Source organism: Pleurodeles waltl, chromosome 4_2 (assembly GCF_031143425.1).
Source record: "Pleurodeles waltl isolate 20211129_DDA chromosome 4_2, aPleWal1.hap1.20221129, whole genome shotgun sequence".
Classification (NCBI taxonomy): Eukaryota; Metazoa; Chordata; class Amphibia; order Caudata; family Salamandridae; genus Pleurodeles; species Pleurodeles waltl.
This window is the reverse complement of record NC_090443.1, coordinates 608,998,769-609,020,457: the sequence shown is the minus strand read 5'-3', so window position 1 is coordinate 609,020,457 and position 21,689 is coordinate 608,998,769. Positions and strand designations below refer to the sequence as shown.

Below are 21,689 nucleotides of genomic sequence, written 5' to 3'. Positions count from 1 at the left end.
TTGAAAAGCATGGATGTGATGATTGAGACTTAAGAGACTCCTGCTTCAGTGCTGCATGGTTTAAAAGAGAAGTATGCATTATATGTGTCTTATTGTACAGGTATGATGTGATCCAAACAAGATCTGTTTCCACTATTCTTATTTCCTCAACTCTTTGGATTAGTGTGTTGTGATCAGCTGTGTCAAAGGCTGCAGAAAGGTCCAGGAGAAGAAGGGCACCAACCCTGTTCTGGTCTACCATGTTTTTTAGATAATTCCAGGTAATGATATGGGTTGATTCAGTGCATTAACTTCACTCTAAAAACTTCACTAAAGAATCTCAACAAGGTAGAAAATACTGCTATAATGATGCAAATGCAGCTGAAAGATATTGAAATATTTGTGGCCGATGTGAAGGCTAAAATAAGACTGATTAAGTTGTAGGAAAGTGAAAAGCGAATGAATGCTAGGTAAATCGGTTGCTTTTCTGCCTCCTCACTTTGGGGGGCAGTGTTATGTTACATTTTAGCAGCAAATTAGAGTTATTGGAGAATGTACTGAGTGAAGTAAGATTTATTGTTCTGTGGGTTTCCTTCTTATCAAAGTAAGGCAGGATTTATGTGCAGAACACCTAATTCCCCTTTGGAACCTCTTCATTTGAGGAAAACTCATAAGCTGTCCTCCATAGTTACAAAATTTGTCAAACCACCTGATAGTGATGCCGCCCTGGTGCTGCTTAAAGATCTAGATATGCCGCATTGCTGAAGCTGGCCCTTTGTGCCAAGGAAACTCTTCAGTTTCCAGATGGAAAGGCGGAAATTCAAAACAAGGGGACAACGTTGATGTAGGTTCAAAAGAGATTTACAACTAGGAACTTCCCAGCCTCAGTGTTAAGTGCAGAAAACTGAGGATTCTCCACAGTGAGATGATATGTTTAACTGTCTTGTAAAGGTGGTAGGGCTGATATAGGATAAAATATAGAGTGACGCTCAGTTGGGCAAAATGATGTATTCCCTGCTGTCATTTGCCACTTAGGCTGGTTTATAAAGGTATAACTTGAATCCATTACCTAGTCATTCATAAGAGTGACACGATTTGGAGAGTCCTAGTTCCCCTTTGTGATTCTAACGACTATAGTTTTCATTATGTTGGTGATTGAGTTGTCTCAATGCCTCTTTCCTCTTTATGTTGCAGATTTCACAGTTCTTAAGTGTGCCAAATGTACAAATTTATTATAGTTAATTATTGAATGTGGCAATGGTTGGAATGTCAAGAACAGTCTTGTATGGTGTTTTATGCCACCTTTAGCATTCTTTAACAACCCAATAAAGGTAGCTCAGATTCATTCTGCCTTTAATGTCTAATGAATATAGTTGGAGTCTGTATTGGGGTTCTAGTGCCTGCACAATGGAAAGAATTAACACTGCTCAGTCACATCAGTTCCATCATACTTAAAGAACCTGGATGCATTCTTAACTAGGAATATGCCACGTCCCCTAATAAGCTTCTTACCTGGATTGTAGTAAGTACCAGGAGCTACTCTAGGAAGAGAACTCTCTCATGGTGAATCAGTAGCACTGTTATTTTTGCCCCATATTGTTTTCTGGAACCAAAGGACTTATTTTCCTAAAACCTGATCCTAAAAGAGCAGGTGCTGCAAAACATCTGTGGAAGTCCTTATCTGGAAGCTATATTACCTGTTGAAGCAGTCCATGGGATAGACAAACACATTTGACAGTAGTGAGAAGCAATGAGTTAAACCTTGAAGAAGAGAAGGTCTTGATGAAAAATTCAATGTGTAGATAAAAAGACAAAAAAATGTTTTGGGAGTAGCCATTCACAAATGACCAAATCTAGTCCAGTGTCTTTCTCACAGTATGAATAGTTAATTGCAAAACAGACTTGGTCAGACATCACTGCTTTTGGTGCAGGGCAGTAATTGATAAAACTGAACAGCAGTTCAAGTAATCCATCACTCAGGATAAAAAATGGCTAGCTAAAGAGTTGCATTTCCATAATCTGCTTTTTTCTGCCATTGTCAGTATTAGCACCTCAGGCCTTATTCATTTATTGCAAAAAGTTGATGAGGGGATGCGTATATGAGGTCGAATTAACCTTTGGACTTGTTTAAGACGTTCACACCCTCGAGTCTACACATATCATGAATATTAACAGAACAAATAATGAAAATCTTTAGAGACAGCGAATTTCACACACCATGACCTAGGTTTCCATGAATAACCACACCTTTGGTATCAATTAGAAAGTGTATTTCCCTATATTAGCAATGCTGATATCACATATATTAGTCTCAGAACCACATTGTATAAGTACAGAAACAACACAGGTTGACCAAACCTTCTGAAGAATCTCAACTTAACTAAAGCATTTACGATCAGACTCTCTAAGATCAGCGTACAAAGCAACAATAAGAGTAATTGCGCAATGGAACTAACATACATTAAGATAGTCAGCAATTGAGCAACATCAAGTCAGTACCCTAGTCAGTTGGAATAGTCTCTCTGTCATCAGATCAGCATTAGCATGTTGGGCTTCATGCAAAATGTTTTAGTCAACATTAATTTGGAAAACATCTAACTATGGCACCATCAAAGCAGCAGTTGGTACCTAGAAACAAAAGACAGATTATTAAAGACATTTACAGTTTGTATACCTTTCCTAGTTATGGATCAGCAAACGTTAATTATTCTTCATCTGGGGGACATCAATTCAGGAAAACATCAGCAACAGGACATGACATGACAGGGGTAATTGTTCAGAATCGGGGACTCTAAGTTCTCCAAACCATTAAGAGACATTTCTAAGGCAGAATAGCAAAGACACATCGAGCTCTAAGCACCGAGCTCAAGAGTGAACACCAGCATTTAAGTAGTATAGTATGGTTTCATCAGAGAGGCATCAAAGAAGTGGCTTCGAGAAAGAGTTCAGGAAAGTGGCCACACAAGTTCTTAGTGCAGTGTGGTTACATTAAAGTTGTCCCACATTGTCATTGGTCAGAAAATCATACGAGAGCTTATCAATCCAATGAGAAAAATATTTCAAATCAGAGCTATAACTAGACAGTCTTTCACACTTCAATGATTGGTTCTTCTCTCTTTACGCATGTTGTTGAGTTGTTAAGATGCAACATTTAATGTTTCTTCTGCTCCTTCTGTCAGTACTTCCATTGTTAGTTCCTGGGTGCATTAGTTTCTCATACATCTAAACTATCAAATTGTAGCAATTGTTGTATATTGACATTTCTACACACATTACCTAATACACAGTAGCTCATGTAGACAGGAAAAACATTTGCTTATTTGCAGGATTTGGTCAGTCTGCAAGAGTAATACCAGGGCTTGAAAAATCCACATGACCACTCACACTGGCGAGTCTTATTTGATCAAGTCGAGCTATTTTTAATACTTACTTGTACTCATCCCTTCTGGCCAGTTGACTCTTAACAGGTGTTCTGTTCAGTTGAAAAGTGGCGGAACAATAAAAGATGCCTTTAAATCATGTTCTTATGTCACATTTTCTCTGTGTTCACAGACAGAGGTCAAAAGTCAGTTTTTCTTACAATTAGTTTTCCTTCTGACTGCAGAGTTACAGGACTTTGTAAGGTGAACTGTGTGACCTGCTGCTTAGAATGTAGAATAAAAGGATATAGTGTGCCAGGTTTTTCCTAACACACAACATTTAAATGAGTAAGTCAACTGTGCAAACATTTCAAAATATATTTCAGTAGTTGTGAAAGCCCTTTTTTTATATTTCTGCGTGAAGAAAAAATATTTTAATAGGATGAAAACAAATCAGAATACTTTACATGTTGATGTGCAAAGGATATGTTTTGTGAAACCCAATTTTCACAGATTGTTAATACACTATATAGTTTTATCAGTAAAGATGCAAGCTAGTGGAGAGGTTTTTGGACATTACTTGGAAGCTTACTGTGTGTAGATGACAATATGTTACCACATCCTGGTTTAGTAATATATGTATTAAAATTGAGTGTTTAAACAAACTGAGAACAACTCCTGCTCTGATGGCAATGTTGGTAGTAAACTAAAAGAAGTCCTAGGTTATGTGGGCTAAACTTCATGGGTATGTGGGCTAGATTCTTGTGATGTATGCAGCAAACTTTAGTCTACTTAGGGCCGATGTAGCAAAGGTTTTTACCCATTCTGTGTCTATGGGAAAAAGTGTTCGTACATATGGCCCATAATCAAACAAAAGAGTTTTTTTTTTTTGTACTGCAGAAATGCTGAGCTCACGTCTTTAAAAGGTGCAATCAAATGAGAAAATTAAGAAAAAGGCACTCTGTAAATTATTTGCCTAGGATCACACAATTTGAGACCCGTTTACGGGTCAAGTACATTACAGTTAGGTTGAGTAGGTTATTTAAGTTACTCGAGCTGCAGGTCTAGTAACATTTTTATGATTTTTCGAGCCCTGGATACAAAGTTAGCTTTTATTCAGCAAGCATGATATCCTATTTTATTCTAACATTGCAATTTCAATATTTGTCAGACATTCATTTTTAAGTCTAGGCCTTGCTAACTTGTGGTCTTCAGCTAATTTAAGCTAATACATAGCATTTGATCGTAAGTATGACATATTACTGCATTTTACTATTAATATAGACTCTAAATACACACTATTATTTTATTAATACACCATTTCATATTAGGTGGAGGCCAGTCAAGTGGGCACATTTTACGAATGACATGTTATGTTCTATATTATGTCATTTTCTATGCATATTCAGAATACAAATACATAAAATATTTATTAGTAAAGTTTCTGCGCTCACAATCCCTCCTCTGATGACTAAATGTCATCTCACAAATTTTAACCTCACAAATTTTCTTTCAAAATTTAGTTTATTTTATTTTCTTATTTGTTCTTTTCAATTTGAATTTTCCCTAAACCAATTTTCCATTTCAATTTCCTCCCTCCTCTGATCCTTTTTCAATCTTTTCAATTTAATCGCATTAGACAATTTTCTCATTCCCCATATTAGAATTAAGCAAATCACATTATCCAAAATCACTTGCATTATTTTTAGTATTATCGCCTTACCTAGGTTGCCAAGCCAATTCCCCACAGAAGCAATGCCTTTGCCAGCATTTTCCCCACGCATTAGCTTCAGTTAGTTCTTTCAAATCAATGTTATCTTTGGTTAGATTGTTAATAAAGCCTCTAATCTCTCTACTATTGTCCGGTATATATGAGCAACAATATTGCAGACTCATCAGTTTACAAACTCTGCCCTCTTTTGCTAAAAGGATGCCTAACGCAAGGCGGTTCTGAAGAGTCATAGCTCTTAACGCAGCCTTTTCAGTATCTACTAGAATAATGGCCCCTGAAAAATCTGTCAGCACGTTATCCACAATAGTAGACAACGTTTGTATTATAATAGAATTGAGAACAACTCCTATTGAAGGAATTATTGCTCCAAATATGTCTCCAACAATGCCAGAAACTGATTCTCGCTTTTGACTTTCTGTTATTCAGTTATTTTCAGTAATTTGTTTGTCTTTTAAATGATACATCTTTCGGAAAACTATCCCTAAGTAACATGTGCCATACCATCCTATAGGAAGACTGTAATATGCATTTTGTCCACAGATGTAAACACCTGGAACTGCCTGGTCCTGTCCATTCAACATAAATGTCCACTTATACTGAAACAAAAACACATCTGCATTCAATCGATCCCACAAACATCTCATCAGCTCTAGTTTACTGCCTTTATATACAAAAGCTTCCCTACATGTAGTGCATCTAAAGCTATTTCCCATGCGTTGTTGTTTCACTAAATGCATGACCATTTCCTGGTGTCGAGCCTGCGTTGCATGGGCTCGCGCATGCGTATCGCAGCGAGACTCTTTTGTTTTTAGAAAAGGGCTCGGAGCCCTGTCAACTTCACGTCAGTGTTTTGTATTGGTTCATGGGCTTCCCTAATAAAATCTGCTTGCTTTCATTAGTCGAAGGCTGCATATGTCATGCCTTTTCCGGTGGCTAGCCCTCCTCGAGCGCAGTGACTAAGTACAGAAAACATGCGAGGCTCGCTGTTTTCCATTCATGGACTCTTTTTTTCTCTAATTTACGAGCACAATCTCGCTTGGCAGAAGTCGAGTGCTTTACATACTTGATTTCACTTTTTCGGGTTATGTACATAAATGCACTTTTGCCCGATAGGTGAAAAGTCGGGTTAAGAGTTTACAACGCGATCAGCTCAAACATGAGCAAACACGAGACCCGTTGCATTGTAAATGCTTGTTCTCTCTGTGCCTTTAATGCTCTTCTTCTATCTTCTTTGTGATCTAATAAGCTCTCTTCTACTGGTCTAAGCAAACATGTCAGGTTATTCCTCTGCGTGTATGTCATTCCAAATGTTAATGTAGGCTCAAAGAATCCTCTCACTATTTCTGTGTTATTTTCTTCAGCTACTCTACTCGGGTATTTTATTATAGGGACAAATGAAAACACCATGTCGTAGTTAGAATAGAAATATTGGATATACTCCTGGTTATAAAATCTTGTTAGTAAAAGACTACAACTTATCCCATAGGTTAGAGACAGATTATGATACGTTATTTCTTCCTCGATTGAGGCCGGAATATGGGTACAAACATAACACTCTTTCTCATCCATTGTATCAACATACTCGTGCAATACGCAATAGAAGACATTAGAAGAAAGTTCTCCCTGTGCATTATGTACGTGTAGATATTTCTCATCTAACCTAAAGTTATCTACCTTTTGAGAGTGTAGAAATCTCTACAGCTGTGGTATGGTTGGCTTCATCCATATCCAGAACAGATTCTTACATTCACAATCACACATACATTCGCCAAACCAATACCTAAGTACTTACAGCATCTATTCATCCTACCCTGCTGGTTAGGATTACCCATGGTCTGTAAAGGATCAGAAAGCAGAAGTAATAACATTTATAGCTACGCAGCAAAAAAATCAAAAACAAAAATCTTCAATCTTCTTCAGCAGTTATTTACAGCTTTCAGTCTTTCATTTGGGGCCCTTGTCAAAATGGGTAACTGTCAAAATCAATTTAGAAGCTTGTCACATCAGGTTATCAAAAATGTCTCTTCCGGTAAAGTATAAACGTCTCTTTTCTTGGCACCTTCTAAATTTCAGAATTTCAACAGGTTCAGTTCATCAGTTCTCTTTACGTGCCAAAGTATTGCCCTGGAATATCTCGATCAAAACAAAAAGACAAAAAATATTTCTGCCTCTCACTGGTAGCTACATACGCCCACTCAGGACGTGATTACCTTCGGTGTGCGATTCTTTTTCTTTTCAGCCTTTGATCACCACCTAGTTCTCCTTCACTTAGGTCTTCTTTTCTAGTTGTATCGACTTCTTCCTCAATTGCTGACACTTTGATCGCTTTCTTTGCTTTCGGCTGCAATTCTGGGCACCTTTCTCCTTTCAATGGTTTCCCTGTCGGAGCTCTTTTTACTATTGGACAGGCAACATCTTCTTTTGACTTTCCCGCACCCGGTTCAGGAGGAGTCAGATCTATGTTGCTTTGATCCGCCTCCGCTCCTTCGCCACGGATGTCAGTCGTGTGTCCTGGTTGCCCTTCAAGACTGTTTGTTTCTGGGAAAACCCTCCTCTGGTCAGGTTCTCCTAATGTTTCACTAGAGGTTGGTTCATTGTCGTCCTGTATTCCTTACACTTTGACTCTCTCAGGAGTGTTCACGTTGGATGTGGCTTGCACTAGTACAGTCTCCAGCTCGCTTTCTCAAGCCTGGAGGTTGTCTTCTCATTGTTGGTAATCTCAACAACTCTGCGTCCTCATCAGAAGGGTTATGCACTTTCAGAGTGTGGCTGGCATGAATCCAGTTTGGAAGGACACTGCACTTTACATCAGTATTTGTGATCAGCACTACCTTTCCACTAAGGATCCAAGCACAACTTCCTCATATGCTTTCGGACCACAACCCAGGCACCTGCTTTCAGGCTGTGTCCTTGATCTTGAGATGGTTGCAGTGTGGTAGATTCCACCCAATGAGAGAAAGAGCAAACCACACCAGCCAGGTCTTTGCAGTAGTCCAACAACATATCTGTAATGTTCACAAGAGCATTTGCAGGGACCGCTGGCAGCCTCATTGGTTTGCCCATGATTATCTTGTGAGGAGACAGTCTGTTTTTCTTGTCAGGTGTACTTCTCATTGACAGTAAGACTAACAGTAGTGCGTCAGGCCATTTCAGATTTGTGGCCGCACACATTTTTGGCATTCTTGATTTCAAAGTACCATTCACTTGTTCCACAAGTCCTGATGCTTCAGGGCGGTAACTACAGTGCAGTTTCTGCTCAATGTTTAAGGCTGAACATAGCAATTTGATTACTTCATTGTTGAAGTGACTGCCTCTCTCTGATTCTGAAGAGATCGGAAACCCAAACCATGGTATCAGTTCTCTAAGCAGTAACATTGCTACTGTAAGGCTGTCATTTCTTCGTGTAGGGTAAGTCTCAATCCAATAGCTAAAGATGCACGCAATAACCAACACATATCTCAGACCTCCACATACAAGTATCTCTATTAAATCCATCAGCATTCTGCTGAATGGACCTCTGGCTTTTCCAATGTGGCCCATTTTGACAATTGTTCCTTTTCACACGTTCAGTTGCTTCGGCAACCTATCTAAAGTTTGGATTAAACCAGCTTTGTTTAAAGGTGCGCACCATCACATCCCTTCTAATATGTGCCTTGCCATGGTAATATCTTGCCATTTGTGTTAGTAGGCTGTTAGGCAAGACTACTTTTCCTTCCTCTGACACCCAAACATCATCTTCCCTCTGAAAGCATTTCATCTTAACCCACTGAATAGCTTGTAATAATTCAAAGGTTCTCTCACCATTTCTCGCCGGTGAACCAGAAGAGGTGAGGAAACCTCTCTGTGACCTCAATTGGACAAAGTCGTGGACTATTCCGAATCCATACTGGCTGTCTCTAACAATTGTGACTTTAAACTGTGCGTAAACATAGCACTCTCTAGTAAGAGCTACCAGTTCTGCCACTTGCGCAGAATATACACCTTGAAGCCAGGACGCTTCCAGTATTTCAGAAATAGTACATATGGCATATCCTGCTCTCAATGCGCCCATGTTGATTCTCAGGCAGGAGCCATCAACAAAGATTATCTGGTCATTATCTTCAAAATTAGTATCTCTAATGTCCGGTCTTGGTTTTGTGCACAATTTAGTTACCTCTAGGCAATCATGTTAAATGTCATCAATTTTGTCAATTTCAACATTTTCGTTCGGAAGTAAAGTTGCCGGGTTTAGCACTGTACATCTTTTGATTGACACATTTGGGGATCCCAAGATAATATATTCGCACTTGGTTAAACGGGCACTTGTTAAGGACTGGGTGTTGGATCTAGTGAGCAAAACTTCAGTCGAGTGAGGGACCAGTACCGTAAGGGGATGTCTCATCACAATGCTACCACTCTGATTGAGACTCTGTTCAACTGCTGCAACGGACCTCAAACAATCTGGTAAGGCTGCTGCAACTGGGTCCAAGGTGGCTGAAAAATAGGCTACCGGGCGATTTACACTGCCATGCGTTTGAGTCAAGACAGACAATGAACAAGCATCACTTTTATGACAGAACAACATGATGGGTTTTGGGTAATCAAACATACCTAAACTGGTGTTTGACACAGACTCTCTCAATTCTGTAAAGGCTTTTTATATAGGCGTGGTCTAACACTAGTGGATCAGTAACCTCCTTGTGAGTCAGGTTTTGAAATTACTGAAAAATTTGGAATTCATTGGTGGCAGTATCCCACCATTCCCAAAGACATCCTATCATCTCTCTAAGTAGTTGGAGGATTCATCTGCAGTATAGCTGCAACTCTCTCTGTGGATATTTTTCAAATTCCCTTCTCAATCAGGTGACCCAAATATTACACTTTTTCCTGACGGTATTGTAATTTAGCTGGGGGACACTTTATGGCCATTGTTCTCTAAATGATTCATCAAGACAGTTGTATCATGTTTGCATTCTTCCTTCGTTTTGGAAGCAATCAATAGATCATCAATGTACTGTACCAATGTTGACTGGTAAGGCATCTCCAATGACTCTAAGTCCTTTTTCAAAATCTGATTAAAAATGGAAGGTGACCGTGAAAACCCTTGTGGAATTCCACACCAACAATAGTCTCAATTTTAAGAATTTGAAACAGAAGAGAAATTGGCTATTCCCATGAAGAGGAACAGAAAAGAATGCTTGTGACAGGTCCACTACTTTGAACCATTTAGAGTCGCATGGAATTTGGAACATGATTACTGCGGGATGAGGCACCACTGGGCAACAGTTAACCACAATGTGATTCACTTTTCTCAGATCTTGAACAGTGTGGACCTTTCCACATGGCTTTCACAGTCCCTTTACTGGTGAATTACATGGACTGCTCAGCACTTCTTTAAGCACCCCTTTGTCTGCGAACTCTTCAATTATGGGTGCTACACTGTCAATCGTTACCTTTGTCATGTGATATTGCGGAAGTTGGGGGAAAAACTGCATTCGATTTAATTGTAACTTTGATAGGTTCAACCCCTTTTATCAGACCAGTGTCTTTTCCTGAAAAATCCCACACCTTCGTCACAACAGATCCCTATAAATCGGAAGGAAGATCTCTCACATTGAAAACTGGAAAGAAACTAATCAGAGGATATTCTTCAGTCACGGTGTTAATGTTTGTTTCTGTAAGTAAATCATCTTCATCATCACTGGTTGTCTGAATCTCAATTCCATCATTTGAGCATGTAATTCAGCATTTTGTTTTGCACAACAAATCTCTTCCCAATAGGGACACATGTCTCGAGTCACAAACCACAAATTTGTGTAATCCCCTAAAATTGCCAATTTTAACTGGGTCTAGTTCAGTAATTGGGTTAGTCAAATATTGATTTGTGACTCCCACAACTTAGACTGTTCTCCTTGAAAGGTGCAGGTTTAGAACTTCTGCAGTTCTAACTGTAAAGCATGTACCTCCAGTGTCGACCAAAAATGAGACTTTATGACCGCTCATCTTTCCTTCAACATAGGGACCTTTCTGATCTAACTCTAGTAAAGCAGCCAGCATGCATTCTTCCTCATCTGAACTTCCATTCACCCAATTATCATTCATTCCATTCTCACTGTGTAGGGGAATTGGTGTACAGTATTATTACTCTGATTAAGCCTTTGACTGTCTGAGAAAACATCACTTGCTGCTGTTCCATTGGTGCTTGAGGTATTTGGATTTGTTGTCTAGGCACCATTTGTACATGTGGTTACATCTGCTGTGCTTGGGGCATCTGTAATTGCTGAGGATGCATGGGCTGCATAGGCTGAAAACCTTACATCGGGTTCACATTATTCTGGATATTTGGATTTGGACCCCTCATTCTTGGCCCTCTCGTGTTTTGTAAAGAATTGACTCATTTACTGAACAACACCTCTGTGATTCATCATCGGGCACTCCTGTTTCCAGTGCCCGAGGCCTCCACAATTGTGACATGGCAACATTCCTTTCATTCCTTGTGCTCCACCCTGCACCACCACTGTTTTCAAATCCGGACCGTTTTTCACACTTCCCATTCGTCCACGGCCGCTACCTCTGCCTTGATTTTGAAACAACATGTTTCCCTGTTGGGGCAGCGGTGGAAAACTTCCTTGATCTGTGCTGCTCTCATCTGCATCACCATTGCCTTTTCCTTCAGGTTTCTCGGTTTCAATTAAATCTCATCACTACAGTATTTTGCATACTGCCACACCTCATCAATTGGCTTCGCTTGCCAGCAAATCAAATGACTCCTAATCACCTGGCTAATTTCAGGTTTCAGTCCCTCGACCAATCTAACCACAAAATGAATCTTGTCTTTCGGCTAAATTGTTTCTGTACCACTGTAATGCTTAAATGCCTGCCACAATCTTCCATAGTATGCATGAATTGACTCTTTCTCTTTCTGGGCTGTCCTGTCTATGCTCTGCCAATCAATATTCTTAGGCGAAATCCTCATCTTCAGAAATTCAATAATTTAATAGTAATATTTCATTACTTCAGGAGATGATGCACCTGTCGCTGGATCTCTTGCTGGTTCCCTCATCGGCAGATGTAGCTTCAATAATCCACGCGACCTGACTGTTGTAATGTACTTGACCCGGAAACAGGTCTCATATTGTGTGATCCCCGGAAAAATATCGCCTTTTTCTTCATTCTAATATACTAGTGCACTTTCAGATGTGTTTTTAAGCATTTCTGCTGTAAAAATAAATCCTCTTTTGTTTGAATAAATACACTAAACATTTGCTCCATGCATTATAAATCTAGCCCACATATAGGGTACACATGATCATAGCATGACTTGCCTCTTAGTTTACTAATAGCTTTGCCATCAGGGCAGTAGTGTTTCTCAGTTTATGTCTAAACACTCACTTTTAATAAATACATTACTGAAGCATGATGTGGTAGCGCTTTATTAGTAAAGTTTCAGTGCCCACATCAGTGAGTAGACGTCGCAGGTGCTCTTTCTTTATATTTTTTATATATTTTATATTGAGGCTTCCAGAGGTAAGGTCAACTCCTTCCTGTAGCCCATCTATAAATAATGAGTAATGCATGGTCAGATGGTGCCTCGGAGAAAGATATCAGGCAGGAATAAACCAGATTGCTAAAAAAAACTGTTGAAGAATACAGGTGAACTGGGGAGGTAGAGAGCCATTTCAGAAGAATGTGCTGAACCTCTGAACAAGAACCATGGACATAGAAGTACCCAGAGGAAAGTAGAGAAAGATCCAAAAGCCCTGCAGATGCATTTTCGATTCAAAGTACAAACAAAGGAAAACATTCAAAACTAGAGCAAGAGCTAAAGAACACAACAAAAACTATTATTGGCTATGTTCACCTTTTAGAAACAGAAATAAATAGTAGAGGAAATGCAAAGGCCATCTTGGACTGAGAAGCTGTCATAGGAATCTGATTAATCCTCCATCCTGGACTGAGAAAACTGATATGTGATGACTTCTCCTCTTCCCTGACTTCAGTGGTGACAGGGAAGGGAACATGAAGGATTCTTAAGGCAAGTGCATAGTTTTTATGCCTTACACCTATAAGGGGATTTCCCTAACCACCTTCTTCCTGGATAGCATTCCATAAGGAGACATAATCATCATAAGAATTGAAGCTTAGATCTGCAGTCCCGACAAATAGTTTTGTGGCCCCAAAACACCCTTATTTCATATTTTGGTAGCCTCTGGTGAGACTATCATAACCTGTTGGATAGTACCAGAAGCTGTGGTTCAGGCCTCAGATCTCAAGGCTACAAACAATACAGAGAAACACCATGCTCACAAATGGTATCTCATTGCAAGAAGATATTGTTCGGTAATTTGGTTAACAGTATGGCTAATATATAGCCCAATCCCCTTAAAGATTTTAGTGGAGCAATGTTCCAGCTCTATTCTGGTAAAGATTCTTCAATTCGGTGCTCAAGATTATCTTGAACCTTATCAAGAGTTCACTTTAATGTGCAAATGAAACAGCTAAATAATAACTGATTCAAAGATTACAGCAGCTGCTTTTGCTTTAAAATATTTTATGTTTTGATCTGATCCAATTTTGTTTAGCTTTAGTGCAAAGAACTAAACTTTTTCTACAACACTCTACAGATAGAAGAAGGAAGTTCAATAATGCTGCGAACCCCAATTATACCTATTTACAATAGATTGTACAAATTCTGGCCATGAGATGGTCATTGGCTGGCATTTCTATTTACACATGCATTACATGTTTTTCTAATTTTCTAATTGTAAATATAAGTTAGAAACTCGGTACGGATTAATGATTGTTTTTGGGTTCTTGCTGCAGCACGAGCTCTGCTCTCACATCAACCACACCCCTTTATATGGTATGAAGAGAATCTTGGTCCTCTGCACCTCTCTATTTCTTTCTCTATTTCCTTTTCCTCCGTTCTTTCATGAATACAATCTGAATAGCAGGAACAATTGAAGATGCACAGGCGTGTGTCAGACAGACAGGTTACTGCATTTGAAACATGTAGTAACCTTATAATATCCTCAGATTGGATAATGCACAATAGGCCATGATTTTCGAGAGATCCTTAACTGATAAAAGGTCGATATTGCATTCTTTTGACTCCCTTGGTTGAGTACAAAGGTTAATACAAGGTATTGGGGATGGGTCGGGTGAATGCCTGAGGTAAAGATGTACCCCTGTGGAGGCCTCCATGGGGTAATAATAGATCAAATTAGTTTTTTTTATAACCTAGTTTTGCTTAATTACTAGTTAGCACTGTGTGGGAAGATTTATCGTCAATATAATGCTTCACCCTATTCATGATGATGCAAAGATGTGTAAGCTAAGCACTTGTTTAATAAAAAGATTTTTATTTAAACATTGCATTATTTCTGCAGAATTTTCACTCTCCTGCCTCCAACACTCGAGTTGACCATAAATAGGGCACACAAAGGTACTTTGCTCTATGTAACACTCCAACGAAGCTGCCTTTTTGACATGTACGGAGTTGGAGTGCAGGTGTACTATACTGTGGTATATGCTCTGATGTTGATTGTACAGGATTTCTTATATTGTAAGTAGATAACTCTCACAAATACACATGGCCTCAATCTAAATGACCCACAGTTTAATGATATGATCTTGTATGCTGTGATGCACCAACTGTCCCTCCTCCTGTGGGATGTGTAGGGCCAAGGGTTATCTTTTTAGTATTTTGATCAGATATAGGTTAACCAGTAGTCCACCTCCAGCTGTGGCCAGAGCAGTATTGGCAATTTTTGAGCAAAATGTCTAACTAATATCTGGCAACATAGGCATCCTGGTGTCCGTGAATTTATCTTTTTGTTGCTTGGTTCACAACATGATTTCCTGTGTTGACAACTGGTTGGTCACCTGTGATGTAACTAGCTAAGAGTATGGAAAGAACTCTCTTTAAGACTTACTGCTTACTTCAGATTGTGCAGCAAATGAAACACATACTGTCCTGTATTCCAGACAGAGCCAACACCACAGTTAAAATATTGATTAATGGAACTCTGCTATACTGACTGGTTTTCCATATGTACACTAAATTTTTTAACGAGCAGATAGGGGTGCATTAGCTAAACGCTACTTGATAGTGCACTTCTTTTCACTATGATCGATGTTCGCTGTTCTGCCATCAGATAAGTAAAGCCTCTCTGAATAATAGAAAAAAACTGGTTCACTATGAATTTGTTCTTAGTTCGGTCTCTGGGGTTTTGCCTGGATGTGGACACTGAATGTCCAAGCTGCAAATACCTTGCGTCAGTTTGTATGCCTCCAATGTAACATCGGAGACTTCGCGTTTTAAAATCTTGTTTTATTGTAGGTTACAAATTAATAAAGACTTGCCAAAACTATCGTGGTAGCTGCGTGTATCTCTCCGATTCCGATCTATTGTAGGTTACAAATTAATAAAGACTTGCCAAAACGATCGTGGTAGGTGCATGTATCTCTCCGATTCCGATCTCCAACCTCCCTCGAATCGGAATCCCACACGCAACCACCAAGCGCTAATACAATAGTTCTAATTCGCATAAACCACGCGCTAATACAATAGTTCTATACTTAAATATCAACATAACACATCTCCCTTAAAACAAAATGAAAAAAAAAAAAACAATAGGAGCACAAATAAAAAAACAATTAATAACAAGTAAAGGAAACATAATAATATTACACGATATAATCATCCAATAATAATATTACACAATATAATCATCCAACCATTTCGGTTTTGAAACAATTCTTTTGCCAATACAAGTTGTCCCTTCATTGTTACTATCAGCGTTGGAAGTACTGCCTATTTCCATAGATTCAGCTCAATCTCCCACATCACTAGTATTACAAGTTGGAACACCTTCCGAAACTTCTTCCTCCACAACTTGCTCCAGATTCCTTCTATACACATCATTCTCAACATTGTCACTCATACACAACTCCTTTTCCAAATTGTCATTCAATTTATTCTTCCCCACTCCAATATCATCTAGAGAATCACTTATATTTACTCCTTTTGTAGGCTGACCCTTAAACACCGCAATCCTTTTAAGGTTCCATACCTTTCCATCACTCAGAAGGACCGCATTATGTAAGACTTTGCTTACTTGAATAGGTTCTGAATATTGACTCTCACCCTTTCTTACTCTCCATGGTTTCTTCACTTTGACCCAGCTGCCTACACAAATTTCTACATCTCTTTTTGAACCTCTACTCTTGTCAAAAGTCTGTTTATAAACCATATGTTTCTTCATGATTTGATCTCTCACTTTCCCAAAAGGCACTTTACATTCATAAACCTCCAACAACCACTCTGGGTTGCATTTAGTCCTTGGTACCCTGCCTCTCATTAACTCAAAAGGAGATAAACCCAGAGCCTCATGATAACAAGTTCTATAAGACCACAATGTTTTATAAATTTGAACCGACCAATCGTCCCCATTCCTACATGCAATCTGAATAGCATTCTTCATAACTCTATTAAATCTTTCGATCATTCCATTGCCACTTGGATTGTATAAGGATGTAGTTCTATGCTTAATCCCAATTCTTTCAAAATACTTTTTCATCAAAGCAGACGTAAATTGCACCCCATAGTCACTAATAATCTGTACAGGTAAACCTTCCTCCACAAAAGTATTGTCCATAAATGTTAAAACCTCCGAAGAGTCCACCTTGTCCACAATTTTCACAACCGGCCACCTGGAAAAAATATCAATCATGGCAATAATATACCTTCCAGGATTCCCAATGGGACCCATGATGTCAATAGCAATAGTGTGCCAAGGCTTACTCGGAATAATAGGTTCACACATATTTGGTTTGAAAGTATTCAAAGTCTTATCTGAATTAGCACAAATGATACATTCCCTTACAACCCTTTCAGCTTGAACATCTATTCCAGGCCACCAATACCATCTCTTCACCCTTTGTTTAGTTTTAACTATACCACAGTGAGTTTCATGACATAACTTTAAAATCGTACTCCTAAGTACTTTCGGTGGTATAGCTCTATCACCTCTAAAAATAGTTCCCTGAACAAATGAAAGCTCACACCTCACCTCCCAAAACTATTTAAGCACCTTGGAAATTTTGGACTTGTTAGGCCAACCTTTGATCACACACTCCGACAATAATTGTAAATCCTGATCCTCAGAATATTCTTCTTTCCACACCTCCTCCTTTATGCTTATGCCATAGTCATCATGAACTAATGCCACTTGTAACTCCTCTCCTTCACCAACATCACATTCTACAATCTCAGTAGGCATTCTGGACAAGTAATCTGCCAACACTTTACTTCTTCCAGGAACATATTCGATTACATAAATAAAATCTTGCAAACGCATAGACATTCTAGCAATCCTCGCTGATGCTTTACACATTCCTTCAGTGGTCATTAAATTCACTAGCGGTTTATGATCAGTTCGTAATATACATTCCTTACCCCACACAAAAGGTCTATAATGCTCCAGTGCCCAAATACATGCAAGTGTCTCCTTCTCTATTACCGAAAATTTTTCTTCATTCGGTGATAATGCACGAGAAGCAAAAGCAATTATAACTTCCTTTCCAGAAGCATCGATTTGTGTCCGCACACCACCTAAACCTTTATTGCTGCCATCTACAGTTACTACATTTGTACATTCAGGATCAAAGCTACTCAAAATAGGGGCCTGTGCAATTGCTTTTTTTACATCATTAAACTCCGTTTCACATTCACATGACCAAACTAATTTGACATGTTTTTTCAGCAATTGTCTGATGTTGTACACCATGCCAGAAAATCCCTTCACAAATTTCGCACAGAACTCCACCATTCCTAAAAATGACTTAATATCCTCTTTACACGTAGGATGTGGAGAATTCAGAATGGCATCCACCAGCTTAGGTTTCATGGTTACACCATCCCCACATAACACATGTCCCAGATAAGTTACAGATTGTACCCCAAACTTACGCTTTGAATGTTCTACAGTCAAACCTTTTTTTTCCAAAATACTTAAAACCTCCCTCAAAACTGTATCATGTTCCTTCCTATCTTTGCCAAATAGTAAAATATCGTCTTGAAAACACCTCACATTAGAATGTTTCCCACATAACTGATACATTAAACTCTGGAAGATGGCAGCTGCTGAAGCTAAACCGAATGGTAGTCTTTTATATTGAAAACATCCCACAGGAGTAATAAAAGCAGTATATTTCTTACTTGCTTCACTTAATTTGATCTGGTGGTATGCTGCAGATAAATCTATGGTGGAAAACCATTTTGCTCCCTTAATTACTGTTAACATCTCTGAAATTCTAGGTAGAGGAAATTTATCCACTACAATATTTTTGTTCAGATGGCGCAAATCTATGCATAACCGAATCTTTCCATTCGCGCGTTTAGCTACTACTACACGAGAAATCCATTCGGAAGACTCAATTGGTTCGATGATATCGGCTTCCACTAATTTATCTGATTCTCTCTCCACTTCACTCCTAACTAGAATGGAAATGTTCCTTACTTTATGTATCTTTGGACTGGCATTAGTTTTAAGAACAATACTGCGTTCAAAACCTTCCAAAACACCAATTTTCCCACTAAAAAGTTTAGGAAAATTCTTAAACATTTCATTTGCAATGCATTCTCCCTCGTCCACTACCATAACTGGTTCAGGACTATTCGGATCAAGGGTTATATGCAAATCTCCCTGATTCTTCCAACCTAAGACTGAAGGTCCCTTCTTTGCTACATATAACTTTCCTACAGATTTTCTGTTTTTAAAAAACAAATGTAAGTTCCCTGAAACCCAACAACTCTATCTTCTCTCCAGAAAATCCTTCTGGGCTAACATCAGGTTTTTGTAAATTACTACCTAGTTTTCCCACAAATTTTGACTTCCACACTCCCTCATTAATGATAGTAAAAGGCGAACCTGAGTCAACATAAACTTGAATCTCAACCCCTCCTATGTGCATTAAACATACTGGTTTCTTCTTATTACCGACAGACTCTTCCTGAACATTAAATACGAACATTTGATCTTTACTTAAACTCTTGCTGTCCTGCTTAATTTTATTGACCTTACTCTCATCCTCGCTTGAATTATCACTTACTCCATCCACCTACTTCACATTATTATTATAATTTTTCTTTTTACACACCCTAGCAAAATGCCCTATAACCCCACACGCCGCACACTTCTGCTTTAAAGCAGGTCAAAATTTGTGATAAGCTAAATGTGAAGTGCTATCACAACGGTAACACCTTTGACCATTATACTTAATTGCTTGTTGGTTCTTCTCACTTTCATTCTTTGTTCTGCCTATTCCTTTATACTTTGCTTTGTTAACTGTATCTTCCTTAATATCATTATACTCTGTTTTAACTGCTTTCGCACTACGACTAGACAATTCAGCTTTCCTAACAATCGCTAAAATATCATCCAATTCAGCATCTCCATTTATCCACAATCTTTCTTGAATTGCAGGATCACGGATATGCATTACTACTTGGTCTCTAATTAACTGACTTTGCAAATTATCAAATTTACTATCATTAGCCAATACTCTGAGCGCAGCTACATATTCATCCACAGTCTCACCACACTCTTGTTTCCTTTGAAAAGATTTGTATCTTAGAATGCCTTTACACACGTTAGGAGCGAAATAATTATCGAATCCCTTAAACACGTTCTCAAATACATTGGTGTCCCCGCTGCTACTAATTTTTGTCATAGATTCAAATACTTTTAGTCCTTCAGGTCCCACAGAATGTAGAAAAATATTTTTCTTCCTCTCCGGACTCATTTTTCCTTCCTCGTCGATAATCTCCAAGAAATTTAGAACGTACGATTTCCATTCTGTCCATTTCATACATGGACTCGCTCCTGCTGGCCAAAATGCTTGTGGGGGTTGAAGAGAAAATTGTGTGGCCATCTGAAAATATTATTATGCAAAAGATGTGTATAAAATAATTTATTCAATGAAGAATACGCAGTACCGTTTGAAAATGTCACAAATAATGAAAATGTTCTTTTATTCAGAACCCATCTGTGAATTGTAGGTGAATAACTGTCCTAGTTCTTCTGTTGCGTATCAGGTGACACGCTGTTTCCCCTGCACTGCTTCTGTGAAAATAATAAAATAAAATAAAAATCAGTTTCCCAGCTTAAACACTCTTCCAGATGAACAAGGTGTTGCCAAGGTTCATTCCTTTAATTGACGTGAATACGTCCGATCACTTATATAATCCATACATAAAGTACTCGTCTCGGCAAGCCTTAATGGTGCGGTGTGCTTAAATTTCAGCATAGGGTAAGATCTTGCGCTCAAATTCCATGTTGAGAAAAACAAATCTTACCGGTACCGCGCACACCTTTTCCTCCGTAGGTTCGTCGCCAGTATTGTAACGTCGGAGACTTCACGTTTTAAAATCTTGTTTTATTGTAGGTTACAAATTAATAGAGGCTTGCCAAAACGATCGTGGTAGCTGCGTGTATCTCTCCGATTCCGATCTCCAACCTCCCTCGAATCGGAATCCCACATGCAACCACCACGCGCTAATACATAAGTTCTAATTCGCATAAACCACGCGCTAATACAATAGTTCTATACTTACATATCAACATAACATAACATCCAACTTGGCTGTGCCCATGGTTTAGAGCTGTAGGGGTGAAATTTTCTCTGAAATCCCTGTTGTGATTAATATCTAGGGAGGCCCAACCCTGCTACTTGCAATACTTGGTTATATCTGAGAATTCTATATGTCCTGTCTCTGTTATTTTCCATCTGTTTTGCATGTTATGGAAGCTTAGTGAAACAAGCACTAGTAAATCCACTAGGTCTTGCCTGCGAGAACTTTGCTTTCTCAATGTCTGAAAGTAAAAATTTGAAATATTAAAAAAGGCAATTTTGTGTTTTTTTTATTTTTATTTTTTTATTCTTCTGGTGGGAACACTAAAGGAATGAGAGTGTGTTTTAGGGGCAAACGGACAGTGGAGGGTCATGACCCACCCGACACCCTCTGCCCCCATCCAGGACCCCCTGCCAACACCCCCTGCTCCCCCACTCCACAACATTCTTGGGATCAAAAGCTAGGGAATATGGATAAAGGGACCCCTGAACGATATGCCTGGAACTGCGCATGGTCACCTAATTCAATATTAGACGGTGTTAGTGCATCTTCTCGATCTAGAGGATGCTCTTGATTCTGACTGTTCTCATGGGCAGCTGGGCACTGGTGACCTTGTCCCTGGGTGATTCCAGGCTGGTGTGACCCAGTTCCTAGGCATGTGAGCAGGTTGTCCTTTTCTCCTGAACATGTATGTATTAAGTTCTGGTGTGCTAATGACCATAAACCCATTTCTAGATGAGGGGGCAAGCACTTGTATCCTTCTGATGGCCAAGGCAGGACTCCATTTCCTAGCACATGGTCTGCTGCATTGGAATGTCTGGGGCTCCTTTAATTCTGGAGTATCGTCTTGCTCTTGCTGCTGGCTGGATATTGCAGGCTTCTGCACTTGTAGTCTTCAGTCAGTCAGCACGTGTATTCGGCTTACACAGAATCTGCTCTTAATGGAGAAGGTCAAGATACAGAAAAATAGATGATGGGTGGGTTTCATTCAAGTGAGCGGAAG

The 21,689-nt window shown here is 39.1% G+C and overlaps 1 protein-coding gene across 1 annotated transcript in view; it reads left to right on the top strand.

The window, feature by feature from the left end:
* The window catches only part of DBT (dihydrolipoamide branched chain transacylase E2), a 122,181-nt gene that overhangs the window by 7,914 nt on the left and 92,578 nt on the right, over nt 1-21,689 (top strand). The window lies entirely within an intron of this gene.